Source organism: Lactuca virosa, chromosome 1, assembly GCF_052849685.1.
Source record: "Lactuca virosa cultivar CGN04683 chromosome 1, Lactuca_virosa_CGN04683_v6, whole genome shotgun sequence".
Classification (NCBI taxonomy): Eukaryota; Viridiplantae; Streptophyta; class Magnoliopsida; order Asterales; family Asteraceae; genus Lactuca; species Lactuca virosa.
The window spans coordinates 28,955,153-28,979,674 of NC_136426.1; the positions used below are offsets into that span (position 1 = coordinate 28,955,153).

At 37.8% G+C, this 24,522-nt stretch overlaps 1 pseudogene; it reads left to right on the forward strand.

The window, feature by feature from the left end:
- The first annotated feature begins 2,922 nt into the window (after nt 1–2,922).
- Nucleotides 2,923–4,526, forward strand: LOC145160572 (UDP-glycosyltransferase 89B2 pseudogene; annotated as a pseudogene).
- The last annotated feature ends 19,996 nt before the right edge of the window (nt 4,527–24,522 follow it).

Sequence of the window (24,522 nt, forward strand, 5' to 3'; positions counted from 1 at the left end):
TTGCCTTGGGAAGGATGTGGTATTCTCGGGTTTATGTTCGTGGTGCTCAGGTTGTCTGGTATGCCGGGGATGGTGATGCATGATTTCGAGGACGAAATCTAATTTAAGTGGGGGAGAGTTGTAACGCCCTGTTCCGAATTGACTCCTAGTTTGAGGCTGTGGCCCGAAGGTCGGTCATTATAAGGATTATGGCTTTTGAGAAGGTAAGATCTAGGCGCATTTGGGTGCGGGTGATGTATTAGAAGTGATCCGGGTGTTCGGTTCGTGTTTTGAGGCCTAGGGGTATTTCGGTAAAGTGGCAGTTTGGGCTTTTGTGGGAAATGGACTTTTATTCGGAAGGTCTTAAGGAAGGTATGAGTTGATATAAGTGTAGGGCTTCTCGTCACCTTTCCGTGGATATAAGGATCGTCGGAATCGGGTTTATAACGAAGAAGTTATGGCCTTCGGAAGTTTCGTGGTATTCAAGCTTATCCGAGTACGCAGGGCGTACTAGTGAAGAAGGCAATACGTGGGGGGCGTACCTTGGAGTACGCTGGGCGTACTGACCAGGATGGTCGCGAAGGTTCCCAGGAGTATGCTGGGCGTACTCTAGTAAGATCAGAACCCTATTTTAGGGTCTTGGACCCTATTTAAGCTCCTTATCTCATAACCTAACCCTAATATCTTCAGCCTCCACCCTCTAAAACCCTAGAAATCGTCATATATCCTTCATGGTGACATTTTGAGCTTATGGAGTCCATTTTTGGGATGTTTGACCCGTTTTCAAGAAGATGGAGCTTGTTGCAAAGATGGGAATCAAGGAGGAGCTTATGGATCTGGCCTTTGGAACTCATTCTCAGCTTGATGAAGGTATAAAGCTTTGAACTTGGTCATTCATCTCTTAGATCTACCATTTGTGGGTTTTTGTTCATTTTGGTCCCAAGTATGAGATCTAGTGGCCTTGATTTCATTCCAGGAGCTTTGAGTTGCCCCTCTTAGTGTTTCTGAGGTTCAAGGTCCATAAAGTTGGCACCTTTAGAGTTTAAGACCATCTATGTTGGAGTTTGAGCCATTTCCATGAAAGTAGAATGCTATTTGGTCTTGTTGGGGCATGAAAAGTCACCAAGTCAGTGACTTTATGGGTTTAGACATTATATGGGACTCAGATCTGTGGTTTGGATTTATAACTTAAAGCATTAAGTTCTTAATGGTAGAAGTGAGACTAGAGGGTAGTACGTTGGGCGTATAAGCCAGTACGCGTAGCGTACAAGCCATTTAGCGAGTACGCGCATGAGTACGCCCTGCGTACTCAGCCTGGTTGGATTTCGGACTTTGGGCTTCGGGTTGGGGCCATCTGTTTGGGCCTAGATTCTTGGGCCCTAATGGACCATCAGAGTGGTTGTGTTATGGACTAACTGAAAGATTGGATCTTAGGTTAAGGCCCAATAAGGAGTGTGGGCCCAATTTGGAAAATTGGGCCATACATGGGCCTTTATGGATTTTATGGTTTTGGTTTCATATCTTATACACAAAGAACTTCAAATTTCATATCACCAAAGCATAAAATATGATGATGTGACCAGAACAATAGAATCCCATTAACAGAACAATAGAATCTCATTCCTTCATAACACCAAAGCATAAATGGATACTTATTTTATAGGTTATACATACATATTTTCTGATTTAAAAAATCATTAACAGAACAATAGAAGAATGACTTTACCTGTTTGATGATTTTCTGTCTGATTGGTGAGATGGGGCGAGATGGCGGCTAGATGGTGGCAACCGGCGATGAGGCAATATCCGGCGAGATGGCGGCGACCGACGATGAGGCACTAGTCGGTTGTCGATGTGGAGCTGTCGGCAATATTCGACTGTGTTTTTTTGGGTATGCGGCTTGTGTTTTTAGGTCATGATGGAAGACAACTAACGGGGGAAGAAGAATAAAGAGGGAGGGATAGAAGTGTCTTATTTCCAGTCAGCAATAGGTATGAATCTGACCGGCTAAGAACTTTGGGCCAGCCTATCTTACCGAGAAAGCACCAAATTAAACAACCATTGTCTTACCAAGTCAGCCCAATTCGCTGACTCGACCCAGATGGGTTTCAAAAACATCCTTAGTCTCTCTCTCTCTCTCTCTCTCTCTCTCTCTCTCTCTTTCTCTCTCTCTCTCTCTCTCTCTCTATATATATATATATATATATATATATATATATATATATATATATATATATATATATATATATATATATATATATATATATATATATATATATATATATATCACACACACGATTTAGAACCAAGCCATGAACTTTCAAAATCCCAACAAACCACGGTGACTTTTGAAAACTGAAGTTGGTATGAGAAAACTGAAGTTTAAAGGATCGTAGATATTGGCTTGTTGAACTTACGAACCATAATCATATTGGAAAAATTGTTACTTTCATAAAAAGTTTTAAAAATAGTCGACGATTAAAAATGATTTAAATTAATATTATTATTTTGTTAGATAAAACTAATAGAGATGCGATGAAAAAATAAAAAATTAGTCAAAACATAAAACTATACAAAATATTACGGGATATATGATGATTGGAGGTGCTCTAGCATATAAGATGCCAAAAGAAATAAGATTATACATTTTTTTTGGATAATGGTCAATATAAAATGTGTAGTCAAACAAATACCATATATTACATTTTCTTATTTATACGTGTATGTTGTAAAGTCTAAACAAAGTTGCATAAAGTAAAGGTTGATACATTCAACGCTGTCTTTCCAAAATATAAAATAATTTACTAATAATCTGGCTTTAACTTAATATAAACATATCACATAAAAAATTAACGTTGATACATTCAACGCTCCAAATACAATTTTTATATTTTACCTGAAAATTTTATTTGATTTTATAATGTTTGCCACATTGTAGTGCCAAGATCAGTCCTCATTACCATTTACCAACCCATTTTCTTTAATTACGAGAAAAGTTTTGATAAATGTACAAGAAGGACAGAGACCACCCGACCTACCTTGACGAACAGCTCGCCGCCGCTGACCATGGAAGTTTCCGGCACCGGCGCCCACGTCCTGATATTCCCATACCCTGCACAGGGACACATGCTTGCTCTCTTTGATCTCACCCACCAATTAGCCACCCGAGGTTTATCCATCACCATACTTGTCACTCCCAAAAACGTCCCACAGTTAACCCCTCTTCTCTCCGCTCATCCAACCACCATAAAAAGCTTCGTCCTACCCTTCCCATACCACCCTTCCATTCCTTCCGGCGTTGAGAATGCCTCAGACCTTCCATTTTCTGCCTTCAACGACATGATGGTCGCCCTAGGTGATCTCTACAACCCCATACTTGAATGGTTTCTCAACCACCCTTCTCCGCCAGTAGCCATCATCTCCGATTTGTTTTTGGGGTGGACGCACAACCTCGCATGCCAGCTCGGCATCCACCGTTACGTATTTTCTCCCACCGGTGCTTTGGGTCTGTCTGTGATCAACTCCCTGTGGCGTTTCCTCCCCAAAAGAGATGACCCAACAAACGACAACACTCTGATATCCTTTCCAAATATCCCTAACTGCCCAACCTTCCCATGGTGGCAGGTGTCCCCGGTGTACCGGAGCTACGTAGAAGGAGACCCAACTACCGAATTCGTCAAAGATGGGTTACGCGCCAATATGGTGAGTTGGGGAGTCATTATCAACTCGTTTAGGGAGTTGGATCAGATATACTTCGATCACATAAAGGCGGAATCTGGCCATGATCGTGTGTTCTCCGTTGGACCTTTACTTCCTTCTAGCAAGAATACTACCGAAAGAGGTGGTTCCAGTTCCAGCTCTAGTGACGTACTTTCATGGCTCAATACATGTGCTGCTCACACGGTGGTGTTCATAAGTTTCGGAAGTCAATTTGTGCTGACCAACAAGCAGATGGAGGAGATAGCACTCGGGTTAGAGAGAAGCGGCGTCAAGTTCGTATGGGCAGTAAAGGAACCCACCGGAGGACATGCTGTCGGAGCCTACGGGAAGATCCCAGACGGATTCGAAGATCGGGTGGCCGGCAGGGGGGTTGTTGTCAGAGGTTGGGTCCCGCAGGTGGCCATACTAAATCATAGAGCGGTGGTTGCATTATTGACTCATTGTGGTTGGAATTCAATCATGGAAGCGTTGATGGCCGGAGTTTTAATGCTGACATGGCCGATGAGCGCTGATAACTTCTCCAATGCGATGTTGTTGCACCAGATGAAAGTCGGTCTCAAAGCATATGAAGGAGTTGATACCGTTCCTGATTCAGGTGAGTTGGCACGACTGTTTAGGAAATTGGTGAGTGAGGAAACAAGAGTGGAAAGAAAGAGAGTGACAGAGTTCGCCATAGCCGCGAAGGAAGCTGTCGGAGAAGGTGGAAGTTCGTGGAAAGATTTGGACCAACTAGTCCTCAACTTGTCCCATAAATGAAATTACACTTTGTTGAAAAAATGTAATAATTTATAACTTCTTTCAAATAAATAATGATCAGTTTACCACAAGCTAAACAATGTCACATTAATAATATATCTGTATAAAGTAAGTATAAGCTTGTCCTTAACTATTTTTTTTTTTTTTTATCAGTTAGAAGTTAGGACATCCACAATGTATTGAACTTCATAGAATTCAATAGATTGTCACATCAGTTTTTTATATTTCATACAACTCAATCAATTTTTTTCTACAATGCATTCAACTCCATAAAGTTCAATAGAAAGTTACAAAAGCTAATTTATAGTACTCCCTTCATCCCAAAATTATTGTCCACAGACAAAAAAACACACAGATTAAGGAAACATTAATTACCACTAACTTTATACAATAAAATGACAGTTGTGTCTTTACTTTCCATTTAATGTTCCATTAAATGATTAGTTGGTTAAGTAATAATAAGGTTGTATTTTGATAAAAATGTTATTTATTTTTAGAAGTGAACTATTATTTTGGGACAAACCAAAAAGGAAAGATGAACTATAATTTTTGAACGGATAGAGTATGTATTTAAGATAGGAAAACTTAATTTTTTCCCATTGAAGAGTTCAATGACCATTGAACTCCAAATCCATTGAATGTCAAAGTGACATCTCACTATGGTAGAGTTTCATCAATTGAATGACAACTAGACTTCTCACATCATTCAACTCTCTCATTGAACTCATCATTATGGATGCTCTTAGTATCACGAAATTGTAACTCCATACTTACAATTTAAGAGGCAAAACCTCTACCAAGTGGGCTAGTCCCACATTGGCATCCTTAATTATTATTTGAGTAAATTATAAATTTAGTTTATGCAATTAATACGAAATTACAAGTGAAATCCTAGTTTTGTTTTTGTCCTCGCGATCGATGCTTCTATTTTGCTGGGATTCCATTTCATTTATCGTTTTCTTGATTATCTCTTTTGTATTATTATTATTATTATTATTATTATTACACTACTAGAAAACTAGATAATTACCTACGACAGTATTCGTAGGAAATTTGTAGGAGCAAGGCGTTACCTATAGAATTCCAACAAAAAACGGGCACCAATTGCTTTTCCTATAGAATACCTACAGACTTTATTGGATTTTATTTCCTACAGAATACCTACATAATATTTATTTCCTATAAATTTTCTGTAACGCCAGTTTCCACAGATATTTGCATTGTTGGTCTTGCTTTGTGATTAGTTTGGCATTTTGGTCCCAAACGTCAGGCGTTGGGAATGGAATGTTAGGCGTTGGAACGCCAGGCGTAGGTTTGTGGACGTTAGGCGTTCGCACACAGAGTACAAACTCTAATTTTTAGGGTTTTCACCCTATTTAAAGGCCAATATTACAGCCTCAAAGCATTTCTTATCTCCAGCCTTCGTCCCTTATAGCCCTCTTTTCGAAACCCTAAGTGAGTATGAGTGTTATGAAGCTTTGGAGTAGCATTTTGGTATCATTTTAGTGTTCTTGGTGGAGAAGGAATATCTTTGGAGTGTTGGTGTTGCCCTCTAGCCTTTGGATCTGGACTCTTAGCATCTTAGAACACCTTTTGAGGTATAAAGTTTAGATCTTGATGACTTCCTTATTAGATCTTTCTTAAGTGTAGTTTTATGTCCTTTTTGGTCCCAATAACTTGACTTTTGTGAGTTTGGAATGCTCCAGAGGTTTGGGTTGTCCTTTCAAGCATTTTGGAGGGGTTGGAATCATAAAAATGCAAGCTTAGACCTTGATACTCTTCCATGCAAGAGTTTTGGAACTTTAGAGTGTGATTTAAGTTAGATTTTGGTGTTGGGTTCTTTGTAGCCATTCAAAGTCATAAAGGTTACAACTTTATGACTTTAGACGTTCTTTTAGCGTTGGATCTGAAGTTTGAGTGTTAGGTCTTAAGCCATTAAGACCTTGGTTAAGGATTTGGGATTCTGTGGTTACGCTAGGCGTTTGGGTTAGAACGTTGGGCGTTCGGATGCCATGCGTCATTGAGTGGACGACAGACATTCTCTCAGAAGCCCATTAGATCGATTTTGGGATTTGGGCCATTTAGGGTTTTAGGCTTGGATTAGTTGGGTATTGTAGGGAAAGGGGTAAAATGGTCTTTTGCCCTTAATATGATGAAGGATGAGTGGACCATTGGTATGGGATAAAACCTTAGTTATTGATTGGAGTCGTTTCTGGATTATGTTCAATGTGAGGAGCAGTGTTTGCAGCAGATCGGGTGTTGATTCAACTATCTTTTGAGAGGTGAGTTTTCCTCACTATATTTATGGGTTGTTATGCAGTAGTGAGCTGTTAGATATGCCTATTTGTCTGACTGGTTATATGATTATCTGTTTGTTGAATACATGTTATCTGTTATGTATATGTCGACATATTATGATTGGGTTGAGGTTGTACTGCTTTGTGTGGTAGCCAACAAACCCAGGAGTAAGCCATACATAAGTTATGGGCCCCGAGGGCAAGCTAAACTTATGTTGTGGGCTCGGGTGTAAGCCAGATGTGAGTTGTGGGCCCGTTAGGCAAGCCAGACTCATACTGTGGGCTCAGGGATAATCCAGACTTATGTTGAGGACCTTGTAGGGGTATTCCAGAAATAGACTGTGGACCCAGTATATGTTGTTATATGTTGTGTGTGTTGGTACTAAGCTTCGTGCTTACAGTTTTAGTTATTGTTTCAGGTACATCAGATGATTGTGGTAAGGCGAAGATGTGATCGTGCACATCCCTCAGATTTTATGTTATTGGATTCTGGGATACTCTTATTTATGAATTATATTTTTGAAACAATGTTTTTGTAAACAAATATTGTCTTGAGGTTGTTTTGGAAATCTAACTACAAAAAAAATACATAAATAACACTAATTTAATTAGATTTATAATTAATGTTGTGTATATAATCAACACAATACATACATATCCATTTAATAGTGTTATATATATATATATATATATATATATATATATATATATATATATATATATATATATATATATATATATATATATATATATATATATAGAGAGAGAGAGAGAGAGTGAGAGTGAGATGGGGGGGGGGGAATCACAAGAGAATCATAAAAAGATTAAGAATCCTAAGAACCATTTATTTTTAACTTATATTTAAGGTTATTTTTTATTTTTATAATATTTTGATTTTTTAAGCTTTTTATAAAAAAAACAATAAGGGCATAATGGTCTTTATGTAAAACCCATTCCATAACTTTTAATCAGATAACAATCTTTCATAATCAACAAAGAACAGCAAAAACTCTCTCATCTTCTTCAACCACCTCTGATGAACACCATCACAACCACCATCGTTGGCGGCGACCTCACCACCGTCATCACTGTCGGCGACAGAATTTAGATCTGGAACTTTCGTTACCTCTTCTTCGTTGCGTCTCTAGTGTACTGCCGTCATCTCCTACCATCGGTAAACTACCGTCAAATATGTATAAGCTCCAGTTGATTCCAGATTTGTAATTTTTGGCTCAGATCTACAATATTCGTCTCTAGATCTACGATTTTCTACTGCAGATCTATGAAGTTCATGTGAGGATCTACCACAACCATCTCCTTCCAGATCGGCTTCGTCTCCACCTTCTTTCGAATCTGTGGTTCATGCTCTATAGTTGCCAGATTTGTACTTGAAGTTGGCTACCAATGAAAATCAAGTATGTTTTGAACTTGCTATGAATGAGAGTCATGAATTCTTTTATTAAATTGTGAATAAGATTCCTGAAATGCTTTATTAAACTGTGATTTTGTATGGTGGATACAAGATGTTTGATGAAATGCTTCAACAAATCAAGTATGTTTATAAGTTGTGAATACTATGAATGAAAGTCCTAAACAGTTTTATTAAACTGTGAATGAGAGTCATGAACTCTTTATCTTTCTCTCTAGTAGAATGTGATATTATTGAAACTTGAAATACTAAACTACAATTAAAGTAATAAAAGGCTGCAACAATGTTTTATACTTTTTATTGTCGGTCCATTTATAAATCTTTAATTTGTTAAAGAAATGACTGGTACTTTAAATGTATATGCGTGTCTATGGAGTAACTTGTCTAGAAAATAGTTTTTGACTTTTTTTTCCTATGTGTAGGCTAAACAGTTAATGCTTGAATAGTGTCTCTCTTATGCTTGAATACACGATATTCAACCATCTTTTATTCTATAGGTTCTATTATAATTTATTAAAAAAACTATTAATTACCTTTTTGAAGAAACAACTACCTTATCTTTTTTTTTTAAAACATACTTTCTTAAGGTCTTTTCTGACTTTATCATTAGAGCGTTGGTATGGGATCCCCTCCTGGCCAATCAGCTTACGAGTTGTTTGTTTTCTCCAGGTTAATTGAAATGTGAAGGAATCAATCACTCTCACAAATAATGGAAGGTGAACCCGGGGGCACATCAAGTGGCACCATCTGTGGGACTCCGCGACAAATAACCAACGAAGAAATCCCAGTTGTCGACATGATTCCTATCACGAGAATGCAAAATCTCAAAGGAAGTGAAGAAACACCACAGATTGCAACAATGGTAAAAAAAACAAGGACGTGGTCTCGGAAGGTCTAAAAGAAGGATGAGAAATGAGTCAAAAGAATTTAAAAGCCGAAGATATGGAAATGGAGGAGTTCGAAGCCTTCAAAAGTTTCAGAGCCATGAGAAAGCGACAAATAGAAAGAAGTGAGCGAAGGGCTCAAAAAGAGAAAAAATGGATTTGGTCTCAATACACACCAATCATACGAAGGATTCGGATGAGCGAGGATAAAAGAAAAAAGAAGTGAGGAGAAGTTGAGAAAAAAAGGAAAGAAGCAAAAATGAAGTAAGTTCAGGCCCTTCACGCCCTAAAAAAGCGAAGAAGAATTCTCAAAAAGATCGGGAAGTGTCGCCAGAGGTATTAGAGGCAAAGCAGTGTAACCAAGCCTTAAAAAATTTAAACTTTCGGTCGCCCTTTAGAGATGTTATCAATGAAACGCCCATTCCCAAAGGACTGAAGGGACCTAGAGTGTCGTTGTATGATACAACAGGGGATCCAGATGATCAAGTCTCAAATTTACAATGGGCCCTCAAGATGATTCCAATGGACCCGAAGTTGTGGAGTTTATACTTTGTAGGAACTTTGGATGGATTTTTCAGGTATTGGTTGGCGAATTTACCCCCTAAGAGTATAGGAAGCTTCGAGGAGTTGTGTTAAAAGTTATGCAATTGCTTTATCTAACAAAGGAGGTTCCAACAGCAGGCACACACAATCTTTGCCTGTTGACAGCGAAAAGGAAAATCCAATAAGGCCTACTTCAAGTGATTCAACGAAATCAATTAAAAGATGACAAAAAAGAGATGACCCTATGATCATTGCATAATTTACCTATGGATTCTTAGAGGGAGATCTGTTTCACAAGTTAGTAAGTAGAGAGTGGGTGAATGCATAAGAAATGATACACAAATTCAACCGCTTTCTCAGGCAAGAGACAGAAAGTGAAGAAAAAGAAAGAATAAAGGGAAAGGCAATCGCAAGAGGGGGGGAGAAGGAAAGAGCGAACCAAACAAAATCATGTGCAATTTGCTAATATCAACCCTCAGTTCGGTTAAAATCGAAGATTTCCACAAAGGGGGAGAGGTAGGAAACATGACCAATACCAACCATATCGACAAGATACATATGAAGCGTACCCTCCAAAAAACTTGAATAAAGAAGGTAATACTTACCGAAGTGAAAAATATCTTCGGGACCCGAACAAATACTGCGATTTCCATAAAAAGTTGGGTCATGCAACGAAAGATTGTGAAAGTCTAAAGAGAGAAAAAAGGAAGAACCAAACGCCCAGAGAAGGAGTAGAGCGTGCCCCGGATAAGGAAGAAACACGAGTATATGACGCCCAAATTTCCATGATACAGGGGGGAGAGGCTAGGAGTAAGTCGATCAAGAAGCGGAAAATAGCCAGCATAAAGTTCAATCATCATGATCAATACCTTTCCATCACCAAGGCACCAGCCTTTAATAATTATAGGAACGGTGGGAAGAACGTTAATATGAAGGATTTATGTTGGATAACGGAAGCTCATTCAATATCATTTATGAGCAATGCTTGAAATACCACTCGAGAGACATCCAAAACTGTGTTCGGCCCGCCATGTCGGCTGTACTAGGTTTCCTGGACAATATGTATGGCCACTTGGGAGGATATCAGTACCGTTCACATTGGAAGACCACATAGGAAATATGAAAAAACTATCCTAACAGAATTCCTCACAATAAGGGCGTCATCCCCTTATAACATGCTGTTACGAAGAACAGGTTTGTGGAAGTTGCAGATAGTCCCTTCTACAGTGCATGGTTTACTCAAATTTCCCTACGACAAAGGTATCATGATAGTAAAAAGTACAACGATGGGTCCTCCAGAACCCAATCATGCCATACAACCTGATATGGCTGAACCAATCACATAGGAAATAAGAGCATTTGTGAGTACCCAGGAAGTCGTTATCAATGAAAAACATGAGAATCAGAAGATAAAAATAGGTTTGGAATTGTCTGAAATCTTGCAAAAAGGTTTGATAACCCTATTAAAAAGATATGCAGACGTGTTCGCATGGAAACTTGAAGACATGGTCGGGATTCCCAGGTCGTTGATAAAACATCGGCTCAACATCAATCCTAGCCATAGCCCCATCATGAAAAAAATCACATGATGGAAAAGGAAAAAACGAGATAGTTAATAAGGGAGTGAAAGACCTAGTAGGACAGGGGTTATCAGAGCTATGTAATTTCCAAAGTGGATAGCAAACCCAATATTGGTAAAAAAAAAAAAAGGGAGACAACACTATGTGAATGTGCGTCGACTTGATTGACCTTAACAAGGCATGTACGAAAGACAATTACCCTCTCCTATAGATAGAACAAAAGATTGAATCGTTGGGAGGATTCAAATGGAAGTCCTTTTTGGATGCTTACAAGGGTTATCATCAGGTGAAAATGGGAATATCAGATGAAGATAAAACAACTTTTCATACAGAAAAGGAGCGTTCTGTTACATAAAGATGCCATTTCGATTAAGGAATGTAGGAGCCACATACCAGAGGTTAGTAGACAAAGTATTCGAGAAACAAATAGGAAGAAATATAAAAGTCTACATCGATGACATGGTGATCAAGAGTAAGGATGAAAATAATTTATTGAAGGACATAGAAGAAACCTTGAAGCGGATGAGATGAACTAGCAGGAAACTCAATCCCAAGAAGTGTGTATTTAGGGCACAAAAAGGGAAGTTCCTCGGTCATGTCATAACCAAGTCGAGAATAGAAGCGAATCCACAGAAGTTGGAAGCACTACTAAAAGTAGAAACTCCCTAGACATTAAAGGACATACAAAGCTTGAACGGAAAGCTAGCAGCGCTAGGAAGGTTCCTAGCGAAAATCAGCAGAACAAACCTTGCCTTTCTTCCAGACATTGAAGACACACATGGAAAAACAACATCACATGGTCGAGTGAAGCCGGAGAGGCTTTTCAAAAATTAAAACAACACCTCTAATGTTTACCAACACTAGCAAGCCCAGTCACAAGTGAACCGCTAACAATGTACCTATCAGTAAGTCAAGAAGCGATTAGTGCAATGTTAGTAGCCGAAAGAGACAAGAAATAGATGCCAGTGTATTTTGTTAGCAGAGTAATACAAGGAGATGAACGAAATTAATTGATTGTCAAGAAAATAGTTTTGTCTTTGGTGTACGGAAAAATGCGATTACGTTGGGATTTCCAGGCTCACCCCATTTTGGTACTAATGAACCAACCGATTAAGCAAATCCTAACACAACCGGAAAGGTCGAGACGAATGACCAAATGGCCAATCAAATTGGGAGATCACAATATCGATTACAAACCAAGGGTTAATATTAAAGACCAAGCTTTGGCAGATTTTCTGACAGAAATGCCCGAGGACCAGGTTCGGTTGATGGTACATATTGAGGATACTCCCATTAAACTGACAATACCAAACTAGACTTTTATGAAGCATGAGAAAATAGATGAGTGGGTATTACGTACTGATGGAGCCTTTACAAAAGATGGTTCTGGAGATGGAATCATTATTGTTAGTCCACAAGGAGACAAATCAACCTATGCATTGAGGTTTGAATTCTCGTGTTGAAATAATGAGGCAGAGCATGAAGCTTTGCTCCCAGGTCTACGACTAGCACGAACCATGAATGTATCAAAGGTAAAGGTATTCTGCGATTCCATGTTATCCGTCAACCAAATCAAAGGAAATTATGAGGTGAAAGAGTCACACATACAAAAATATTTGAGCCAAACGAAAGAGTGGGTAAAAAGGTTTCATGAGTTTGAAATGACCCAAGTACCTCAGTCGAAGAACAAAGAGGCAGACGCCTTAAGTAAGTTGGCATCGGTAGCGTCCAGTCATCTCTCAAAGAAAGTATTAGTAGAAATACTACCAAAGAAGAGCATCGAAGAGTCCATCATAGAGATCTTGGGGGTAACTAAAGAAGAGGAATCATGGATGACACCGTACATCCTTTTCCTTCAAAAAATGAACATTACCTACATATGACAAAGAAGCTCGGAAGGTCCGAATCAACGCAATACACTATACTATAATTGAAGACTGGTTGTATCGGAAGGGGTATTCCACTCCTTGGTTAAAATGTATCACAAAAAGGGAGGCAGAGCTTGTCATAAGTGAAATACATTTAGGCATATGTGGTGCACATGCATGTTTGAGAGCAATCACCCAAAAAATACTTTGAACAAGGTATTTTTGGCCATCGATGACTAACGACATAAACACTTTCATCCAATAATGCTATGATTACCAGATACACTCAAACGTTCCTATCCTTCCGCCTACAGAGTAGACAAGCATCACCAACCCATGACCTTTTTTCAGTGGGAGACTGACATTGTATGACCTTTTCCTGAAGCACCGAGAAGATTGAAATTCCTGATAGTAGCTGTAGAATATTTCACCAAATGGGTCGAGGCGGAAGCACTAGCAGTAATCTCAAGTAGAAATGTGCCAAAGTTCATTTGGAAACATATAGTTTTTCATTTCAGCCTCCCACATACGATCATTGGTGACAACAGAAATCAGTTCGCATAAAATCCTTTCAAAAAAATGGTGCCAAGAAAAAGGAATCAAGAAAAATTTCACCTCGATGGCACACCCTCAAGCGAATAGATATATAGAGGTTACTAACAGAACTCTGGTGAAAGGAATCAAGAAAATATTAGGGCAAGCTAAAGGAAATTGGGTCAATGAGTTACAAAGCGTATTATGGGCATACCGAACAACATCGTGCACGCCGACCAAAGAAATGACATTTAGCTTGGTATATAGAACATAAGCAGTTATTCCCATAGAAGGAACAGTGCGAAGCACCCAAACTAGGAATCCTCAGGAAGGCACAAAAAACATAGACCTACGAACAAACCTAGATCTTGTAGAAGAACAACGAAATGATGCATCTATACGTCAAGCAACTTACAAAGCAATGACAAAAAGATATTACAACGCTAGAGTTACGAGTACAACATGCAAAGTGGGAGATTTGGTCCTGTGCAAAAACAAAGTAAGCCAACAAGAACATATCGGGAAGTTAAGACCAAACTAGGAAGGACCACACCGAGTGATAGAAGCCAGAGGAAATGCTTCATACGTCCTGGAAAACCTGGAAGGATCCTGATTGCCAAGAACATGGAATATGTGAATCCTTCGCAAATTCCATTTCTAAGGCAGCAATAATCACAAATCAGCCTATAGTCGATCAAGAAGTGTACTAATGGTGTTAGACGATAATCACCTTTTGTGTACTGTTTGGTTATGATCTTGAATGCAATCTTTTGGCTTTTGATAGATAAAATTTGACTATATTTTTACTAATTATGAGCCATAAGTCTTTGTAGCTTATGGTTCGGTCACTACGATCCACCTAATCAGGGTTCAACCCTATTCTCATTAAACATGAACCATAAGTCTTTGTAGCTTATGGTTCGGTCACCATGATCCACCAAATCTTGGTTCGACCCTATTTTCATTAAACATACACCATAAGTCTTTGTAGCTTATGGTTCGGTCACCATGATTCACCAAATCATGGTTCGACCCTATTTTCATTAAACATAAACCATAAGTAATTATAGCTTATGGTTCGGTCACCATGATCCACTAAATCATGGTTCGACCCTATTTTTATTAAACATAAACCATAGCTTTTTTATCTTATGGTTCGGTCACCATGATCCACCAAATCATGGTTCGACCCTATTTCCATTAAACATGAACGATAAGTCTTTGTAGCTTATGGTTCGATCATCATGGTCCACCAAATCATGGTTCGACCCTATTTTCATTAAACATGAACCATACGCATTTGTAGCTTATGGTTCAGTCACCATGATCCACCAAATCATGGTTCGACCCTATTTGCATTAAACATGAACCATAAGCCTTTCTAGTTTCTTGTTCGGTCACCATGATCCGACAAATCATGGTTCGACCCTATTTTCATTAAACATGAACCATAATTCTTGGTAGCTTATGGTTCGGTCACCATGATCCACCAGATCATGCTTCGACCCAATTTTCATTAAACATAAACCATAAGTCTATATTGCTTATGGTTTGGTCACCATGATCCACCAAATCATGGTTCGAGCCTATTTTCATTAAACATAAACCATAAGCTTTTGTAGCTTATGGTTCGGTCACCATGATCCACCAAATCATGGTTCGACCCTATTTTCGTTAAACATGAACCATAAGTCTTTGTAGCTCATGGTTCGGTCACCATGATTAGCCAAATCATGGTTCGACTCTATTTTCATTAAGCATGCACCATAAGTCTTTGTAGATTATAATTCGATATTATAAATCACCATGATCCGCCAAATCATGGTTCGACTATATCTTTATTATTAAACATAAACCATAAGTCTTTGTGGCTTATGGTCTGGTGCCATAAACCACCATCTCCTGTCAAATCTCGGTCCGCCATTATTATTAGCTTTAACATTTATTGAAGTCACATAGATCAAAAAAAGAAGATAAATCGAATCAATACTCAATACAATTTGTAAAAAATTTCAAACAAGTACACCAAGATTTCAAGTCAACAAGAACAAATGAACATAAACACAAAATATTATATGATAGCATTTCAATTCAACCATACAAAAAATAAACTTCCAAACCATAAGCCAACAAGTACGAATAAACACAGACCCTAGCCAAATCAAACACTATTAACCACATCATCACGCTTGGAAAATGGATCCAAATCCGCCACTTTCTCCTTCAACACATTGATGTCTGACACCTTATCCCCTTCAAAAAGACTAGATAAGGAATACCTATAGGTAATCATATTAGAGAAGCGATCAAAAATACAACATTGTGCATCCGGATAAGAGGAAATGGCCTTCTTTCCATCCAGCACTTCGGCATACTTCTCTTTCATCTAAACACAGGCCTGATGTAGCCCTAACTGGATGGCTGTAGTCTGAAGGGCGGGATTAACATCCCCAAAGTCATCTAAGTTCATGAATGCCCAGATGAAATAAGATATACCTTCCTTCACAACCCATTGCAACTCAGAACCGCATTGCTATGACATCATTTGATGTTGAAACACTTTTTGTTCAACTTAGACATAAAGTTCATCCAAAGACACAATTCGAGCGTCTTTGTCAAAAACAAAAGCTTTAAGGACAGGTAGCTCGTGCTCAAGCAATTTGATACGAACATCTTTCCCCGAGCAAGCATTTTCCAGTTGGGAAACCTTCTCAGTATATTGGAGCTTTAAGGATTCAAATTGTTGGGATTTTTATTCAAACTCTTTACTCAGTTTCGAACGATGACCAATTGCATCATCAGTCCTAAGCTGAAGGTCTTGGTTCAATTTCTTCAGTTTGTCTTGACAATGAAGACTCTCACTAAAATCATTCACCAAATCTTTGTTTCTCTCAGACAAGCCCAATACCTCCGCCCGCAGTTTCTTCGTATCTTCTTCCAATTGATCATGGTTGTTTCACATAACTTTCAAAGCTTGGAAGGCTTCTTCAAAATTAAGTTTTTGATTGGCAAGAATTTGTGCACGTGTCCGAGTGCAAATAGAAACTTTATTCAATTAGTGCATCCCCTCCATCAGACACGAGTGGGCCCTATCAAGGCTTTCCTCATTTGATACACTTGCAAGTTTAGGGCCTTTGGGAATAGGGGTCCTAGAAATGGTTCGTTGGAACTGGGGTAGCGAGGTTGTAAATGTGACAAGTGTAGGCATCAGAGCATCTTTCTCAGAAGAGGGTAACACTAAAATAAACAAAATACACATCAACATCAAGAAAGATACAAAATAAGGGAAAATAAAAAGATGTGTGGATGTAAACATACAAATTTGCTGAGAAGTATGAGAACAAGGATCTGATTGCGTAGGGACTAGGTTTGAAAACTCAAACCTTGAGTTAATGCTTAATATCAATGTCTGCTTCTGATTGATAGTTCCAGTCAAGTCTGGAAAGACCAGTCAAGACTGAATATGAGAATCAACAAAGTAGTTCAAGTATTAAAGATGAGACTATGAATATTATCAAAGTAAAGACAATAAATGAACACAAGGAATGTTTGAAAGAACGATTTGAGAGAAAGGTGCAAGTGAAGTAAATGTGAACATATCTATCTTTTGTGGAACAATCGGTCATTTGTTTTGTCATTGAATGCTCCTTAAATAGGAGAATAAGTTAGATCGTACTAACCAAAATCATACATGGGACCGGATAATAGAGTTACTCCTGACACTCTGATTATTTAAGTTGACAAAAGAGACTAAGTCCTATGATACGTTACATCAAACTAAATGAAAAAAGTAATTAATACATACGGATAAACTGATTCAGACATACATCATCTCGGAACATCAACTCTTGAACATATCCTTTATTCCGGACACCAATTTGACTTCGGACTACAAGCTGATTCCGGACCATGAACTGACTTCGGAACAAGGATGACTCCGAAATATACAAAAGATAGAGATTGCTAGAGGTTCACTTTCAGGTTCCAACAAGAAGTACTTTGATAAACATCAGCAGTCAATTGCAGATGAGTATCATCCCCAAATAAGGGAGTGTAGTCGAAAATTTCCACGGAAGTAAGGTTCGAGCTTCCACGAACACCCAAACTAGTAGGAAGAGGATCCACAGTGATGGTTGTGGACTGAACATTGGATGCTTGGAAAAGTTCAAAGTCAACCCCAAAAAGATTTTGTTGAAAGGTAGCAACAACAACAAACAAAGTGAAAGGAGTTTGATATTTCAACAATGGATCGACAGACTCAGGAACAACTAGAATTTCCAAAGTAAAATGGAGAGGAGCATCAGAACCTGGGGCTTCAACGTCAGAAGAGGGAAGATTATCCTCGACATGTTTTAATTTAGGATCAGTAATTATTGGATACTCATGAAGAATAGTCACTGCAGATGGTTCCTAAGAAGGCTCAGATTGACAGACTCAGATGGAGGATGATTTCCAGACAACGATAGACCAGAATTTTTTGATTCACTACCACGAGTGTTTCTTTTGTGTTTAGGGGAAGATTTATCGATCACTTTCTTAGGGCGATTCATTACCCTTTCCAAGGAAATGATTTTCTCTGTCCCCGATTTCCTCTCAGAAGATTGAACTCTTAACGCATACCTGGTCGAGGAACATGGAGGTTTTCTAATATCATGCTTGGCCTTCACAATGTTCTTGGAAATGGAAGGAACGATAGGCACACTAGTATCCTGACCAGTAGGATTGATAGCAGAATCCATGCTAGATTCTAATTGGGAAGGAGAATTGGGAATAGTAACCTCCTCCGTGACGAGAGTACAACTTTCCAGACGTTTACGGTGCAATCTCTCCAATAAAGTGACTTCTCGGCCCGCTAGGGATTCCACCAGTTTCTTCCCCAATCTGTTCTAGTAGGAACTTATTCCCTCCATGGTTAACATTGTCTCTTTAAGGATAGGTCCACTTGGCAAAATTATCCAATAAACGATTTGCAATGATTTGTTCTTCAAGGGATAAATTAGGAGAGGGACCGGCAACCCTATCAGCAATCACACCAAACACCATAGGCCCAACAAAGGCGGATGCAACGAAAAAGAATAACTCTTCCTTCCAATACTATATAGAAGTAGGAAGGATGTCATAGATCTACACTAGACCATTGCGGTGAGAAAAAGATACCAAATCACCATTGGGCATAGGGACATATAAGTTGCGGAATATGGTGATAAAAGGCATGATATCCAAGTTAGAGCACAAAATAACAAAGCAAATGATTTTTCGAAAACCATTTGTAGTAATATGAGTGATATAAAGATGATAATAGTCCAAAATCGTCTCCAAGAAGTCGAACGCCGACAATCGTAGACCGGATTTGAAGAAAGCCTGATACACCTCAACAAACCCTTCTGGAGCATCAATAATGGCAATCCCAGGCTCGGGCAAATGAGGATGAAATTCAGGGTCAATGTGGTACTTTTCATGATATCAGAAAGGCTCTTAGGGAAAGTTTGGACTTCATAGTGCGAATGCTCGAAATTTCTTTGCTATCCATAAGGAAGTAAAATGAAGAGGAAATAGTCAAAAACAATTTGAAGAAGAAAATTACCGGCGGTGAAGAAAAGTAACCAACCAGGGGGTATTTATAGGGGATCAAGCAAACCTATATTTATGAAATAGAAAAAGTGGCAGTTATACACTATAGTCTCTTTAAATGGAAAAGAACTGATGAGGCGATTATAGGTAATGATGAACACTAGAAGTCGCCGAACCGTCACGTCAAAGTTTAATTTAGATATTTATCCCTATCCGGTTACAACGGTTACATTACAAAGCTTTTTAAGTTTGAATCTTTACTTTTAACAGAAAAATAACAATCCAAACTGGGGGGACTTAATAGGGTATAGACTAGACTGAAGCTATGTGTATACCCTTACTACACCAAACCAGGTATATACCAAACCATGTATATACCAAATCACATGCATACCGAACTAAGCAATCATATCGAACCACAAAAAATAATGAACAATGTACAAAATAACGTCACAACAATATAGTACATGGTAACTAAAAAAAAACAACTTGTACAACGATATGTGACTGATGGATCATTTTACCAATGAGAAACAACTATTAGACGGCTATAAAGTACATAATAATGTACCTTCGGGTATATGGCCATTAAATGCGACAAGATGGCAAACCTGCTCGATACATGAAGAGGTCGCAACATCTAATCATCAACTATAAATAAATAACAAAAAACCACTTCAAAAGGTATGCAAAACACATACACTATTCTATTCTACTCCGCTCGATTTTCGACATACTTTATTAAGGTCTTTTGTGACTTTATAATTAGATCGTTGGTCCGGGATCCCCTCCGGACAATCAGCTTACGAGTTGTTTGTTGTCTCCAGGTTAATCGAACTGTGAAGGAATCGATCACTCTCACAAACGATGGAAGGCGAACCCGAGGGCACATCAATATATGTTATTATTAATATATGAACATGATTTTTTTATCATATAATACACTCAATATATTTTTATTTTTTAAGATATCAAGTTAATAAGTATAAAATTAAAAATTACAAACTATACATAAAAAAATAAATTGGAGTTTTTAAATAAACTATGAATTTATTGTATTAAGCTGTGAATTTTTTGTATTAAACCATGAATTGACTATTTTAAGTTGTGAATTTTGTGTATTAAACTGTGAATTGAGGACAAGTTATGGAGGTCATTAACTTTGACAATTATCTTGTGGTTGGATGAGTACAAGCACTACCAAATCAGGAAAAAACATTTTAATGATCCAAAACAGTTTGTGGTAGTGTTCCCAATCCAATCCAGGCCAAGAAACCCGAAATTCTGCAAACAGAGCCTTCAACTTGTCGAGTGCATGAATTGACTCGTCTGTTACTGAGTGGACTCGTCGAGTTAGTTCATAAACTCGACGAGTTCACCAGTCAAAGGCCAGAAAATCGACTTTTTCAGCTTTGAAAAATTTGCAAGCATCAAATATAATAGAAAATAATCCTAGGCTCTGATACCACTGTTGGGTTTTGAGCACTATAACACTCCTATGGTGCACATGCAACCCTAAATGCTTTGGATCTATGTTTTCTCTAATTATACATGCATATTTTCAATTTTCCAAAGCACATATCCTAACTAGCATACAAATTATCAAATGAACAATACAACTAGTTAGATAACTTACCTCTTAGAAGGACTTGTAGTTCTTGACCTTTGAAAGCTTGAGTACCTCAAGTGTGATGCCTTTAATGGTTCACAAACAATAATATGCAAGAGGAGGCTTGAGAGAATAAGTTATTTGCACAAAATCAATATCACTCTTCAAGAATGTTGTGGTAACCGATTTTGGTCACGAGGGTGTGCTTTTATAGTGTAGCAAATGCTAGGGTTACACTTTGTAAACCCTAATGAGCTTTCATATTACTTAGGATCCATGGGTTAACCTCCATGGACTATCCATGGATTATCTCATTGGTTTAGCCCTTCCTAAATAACCATGGATCATTAGCCCACACTATTAGAATCATTGATTTACACAATCAATCCCCATATATTTAATTAGTCTCTTTTGATCACAAAATTAATTCCAAATTAATTCTTGATCAATACTAATTAAATAATATGATTTCATATTAATATATTATACTTGTAATATATTAATAAATCATAAATAACCTTATTCTCAAAAGTCCATCCTATCAAATTGCACTTGTGAAGGCAACCCAAAAGGACCATGCTACAATCGGGTCAAAATCAGCCAAAATCCGAAAAAATCCCGAAACATCCTCTGTTTGACCCCTGGACTCACCGAGTCAGGCTGACTCGCCGAGTTCATCCACTGACTCGCCGAGTCAGTCATGTAGAGGACAAAAAATTCGATTTTCATGCCAAGAATGATCATACAAGCATCAAATAAATCAATCAAACAGCCTAGGCTCTGATATCACTGATGGGTTATGAGCATCACAACAATCCTATGGTGTACATGCAAAACCCTAAAGCTTTTGGATCTAGTTTGTCTAATGAACATGCAATAATCATACAAAGCTTATAAACCCTAGATCTAGCATACAATAATCGAATTAACATATGAATTAGGGTTTAGATCTTACCTTTCAATGGTTACAAGAGTTCTTTGATCTTCAAGAAGCTTAGTGTCACAAGTGTCACACCTCTAATGGCTCACAAACACCAAGAGCAAGAGAATGACTTATGAGAGGGAGGAGGAGCACCAAAAACGACTAAGATCCCTTAGGGATTACTTCCATACATTTTTGGGGCCTTAGGGGTTCCTTATATAGTGAGGCTATTAGGGTTCTGAACTAGGAAACCCTAATCTGACTGCTTAGGCCCTAAGCAGCCCATGGACTCCCTCCTTAGAAGCCTTGGATGAATTCTAATGGGTTTTCCCATAGATTTCGTCCACTCCAACTTCTATGGAGTCCATTAGCCCAATATTCAACTATCGAACAATTGACATTTCTAGTCCTCTTTATTTAATTAATGTCTTTTAGCCACAAAATTAATTCTTGACTAATATTAATTAAACAATATGATTTCTACTTTAATATATTATTCATATAATATATTAATAAATCATAATAACCTCTCTATCTCTCTCTCTCCATAAATCATCCTATCAAGTTCCTTTGGTGAAGGCAACCCAAAAGGACCATGCACAACCGGGTCAAGTACATACCAAATATAATTACGGGCTTAGACACTAATCCAACAGTCTCCCAATTGGATAAGTCTAGTAACTAAAATGCAAGTACAATCCGATTAGCAATCGTAGCTATTAAAGACGATGTCGAACTCTGATCTTTTCAGCAACCTGTCCTTTAGATAAGGGATCATATATTCCTCCATTCTAGATATCATATGAACTGAGACATGGATTTTAATCATACTCTATGTTCATGTGTTGTTTCCCGATTTCCGATTTATGACGACTGACAACAGACTACAATTAAACACATCAACTTAGTCCCAACTTGGCCAAGTGCTTAGGGTGTCATCACCAAATCATCGAGGGGCCCACAGATAACGCTTTTATCCCACATTGGGTAAAAGGAACAGATAAACTTCGACTCAATGCTCGCTTGTACCTACTCATCAAATCACACACAACAATATGTTTTATAACACCAAGTTACTGGTGCGTTTACATATTATAAATGTGCAACCGACTTGTAAATCACAACTCACACATCTCGGTTTCAAGAATATAAGATATTATCGTCTCACCAATCACTCGTGATAAAATCCATGAAGCGATCTAAGTAAGCGTGGGTTTAATCCAATGCTCTAATCTTATAGGAGCACTCATGAACCCTGCAACAAACTTTTGCTATGTCTAAAACACTTTAGACAATCTATAGTCAGATTCATGACAATCTTCTTTCATACCTACTTCCAAAGTATGATCGACTGTGGATGGTTTGAATAATCTTATTATTCGGGAAGTGAAAACATGCAAAGCGAAACACAATAATAATTGAATCCAATATGGCCCCAAACTTTTGAGTATAAATAAAAAAACTCTTTTATTTAGTCACCATATTGATTACACATTATTCATTGTATAATGTTTCGGATAATCAACTTATTACTTGAATTATAACAGCAGTTGTCCCATGCACCAAGCATGCACACTCTGTTTACCTATGGTCCATACTTTATGAAATAGATCAATTGAAACAATTTCCAATTATGCTCATTTCTCAATCCCTAATCCTTATCGTTAGTGTAAGAACACAAAATTCTCACCACTACTAGAATATGTTAGATTCTAACAATTTATGCAATGATCCCTTTTGTAATCTTATTTGTCAAAAGTCACCAAGACTTTGCCAACGATATTACAAAGTGTTCTATTAGAGATTATTACAAGGTAATTCCATAGACATGAAGTCTCTCATTCAAAGTACATTTCTTTGAACATCCTTCTTGCATAAAAGTTTCTAATCTAGACATAAATTCTTAACGTCCAACTCCCAATATGGAAACATTTCCATATTTTCCATACGACAACTCATTATTAATAGAATCATATGTAATCATAATAATGTCATTATGGTCCATTCATTACTGTACTTCCAACTGCTCACAACCGACCAATCCTTAGCGAACCTTAGATTGTCCTTGACGGTTGTTTAATTATTTTAGTCAAATCCGGTTCTAGTCCTTTTTCCCTCTTGACGCCCTAGGCATTTGGAAAATTTTAGAACAGTCAAATATTACAGCATATGCAATCGAACCTATACCCGAAGCGTATGGGACACGATTCATGATGAAAAATGTGATATTTTACCAGTTTCTTGCTATAATATTGCCATATATAGGATTCCCATATGTTGAATCTTTTCAACATAACATCCATATATGTCCTTTGACTAAATTTAATTAAAATTTCTCGATCCAAGCCTTTAGATTTTGAAACGAAGTATAATATTTTCTCCCTTAATTATAGCAAAACAACTTTTCAACCCCTGTAACTTTGCAAAGTGAGACTTTTGTTTTCTATAATTAATATTGCTACATTGCAATCCTTGACATAATGATCATGCTCCCACTAACATGATGATTATCTTCTTACCAGCATAACACTTATGCTCCCACTAGCTTTGACATGTATTCAGAAATCTGCTAAACTTCTAGAAAACAATACTTATTGATTTCCAAATATCATATTTCTAATACGATACGCTTCGACAATCTTTTATCTAAGCTTCTAGAAAACAACTCATACACATTTCCTTAGATAGCACACATGTGTGTCTAAACAATTCTAGAACTTATAGCAATAAGTCTCGAATGTTCAAACTAATTGCCAAATCTCACAATTCGAACTATGAAGAGGGATGTCGTAGTCATAATCAAATTTGAGAATGCAATTTACATAAACAT